This window comes from Argentina silus (assembly GCF_951799395.1).
Source record: "Argentina silus genome assembly, chromosome: 8".
NCBI lineage: Eukaryota > Metazoa > Chordata > Actinopteri > Argentiniformes > Argentinidae > Argentina > Argentina silus.
The window spans coordinates 10,098,480-10,099,921 of NC_139662.1; positions in this window are offsets into that span (position 1 = coordinate 10,098,480).

Genomic DNA, 1,442 nt, shown 5'->3' on the forward strand with positions numbered 1-1,442 from the left:
TACAACATGTATTTGATTCAATTGCAATCTGGTTAACCTGTAAGTTTCAGTTTCTGTAGAGCGCATTGTTTCCATTGGGTTATGAAACGTGCTGCTCTATGAATAAAGTTTGGCTACTGTACTATCATATTTACATTACCTGTATACTGCCGCTAGATGGCAATGTTCTCAGATGATTCCTTCCCAGTTCTACACTGTGCATAATCAAATTCTGCGTTCTGTGATATGATTGCCTCCGGAGGACTGGGTTTGTGTTGGTAATGCGAGGAAAGAGAATTGAATTGACTGTGAATGAATAGAGCCTTCTCACAGTCTGTGTGGGCAAATTGAAATCAGACCTGACTTGTTCCTCTAGATACTGCAGTGTTCATTTCTCACTGTCACAGAAACAGCATATTTGTCTCATGAATATTTCCTATTTGATGTCTGCAGCCAAAAACTCGAGCTCTAGCTAATGTATGGGAGATTGGAGCTTTTGGGGAAGCAGGGACTGAACTATACAGAACCGAAAAATGTGTTCCTCTGTTCCTTTCCTGTATGTGACCACAGCACAGACATAATGTAGGCAGTCTACGAACGGTGCAGTGTTTGGTTATCATTATGGCTACAGAATGCATACGTGTTCCATCATAATCCTGTATAGCACAAACAACCCCCATTTCAGGGTCAGTGTAGTCATGAGGGATTTAATGTCAGACTTCAATCTGTTTCAGTCTTCCCTAGTCTCTCTGTTTGAAGCAGCATACGTTTTTCTTGTGGTTTCTCATCTTACCGGGTGGCATTGAGAAGCTCTTTTAAGGCCCCTATGCCTGCCTCTCTGTTTTTCTCTGCCTTTAGCCGTGTATTGACGGGGGGTTGAAAAAGTGTAGGCTGTGCCGTGTGTCTGCAAAGGACTTATTCAATGGGAAATCTGATGATATGTATAAGTACACAGACTCAGGCAAGACAAGCAATGAATTATTAAAAAGAAGGCAGGACTGAAAAACATCCAAGATCATTTCAGAAACAAAGAAGCTTTATCCGTTGCTTCTGTCAAGGGTCCTCTCTGTCTGAGGAGAGTACATGTTCTTGATTTCTAACACATGTAGTGGAGGACATAAAACACTGTTGCACAGACCCCATCCAGGCCACAGGCCAGGAACAACACAAGTAGACTAAACTTGTAAAAATGTTGTTGTTTTATTGTTGTTGTTATTTTTGTTGTTCTTGTTGTGTTACAGTATGTAGAGTTTGAGGTAAGTCGCGGTACAACTGTTCGAATACGTAGTCAACCACATGCATACGGTATTTCCTTCTACGTTATTCTGCTGTTTTCATCCGGTGGTAGTTCATGGGAAGTTAGTGATCTTAATGATGGATAAATTGACGACTTTTATGATGTTCTAGTGGTTTCCAGTGATCTGCGTAAGAATGAATGGCGCTTTCCAAAGAACGTCTCGCTT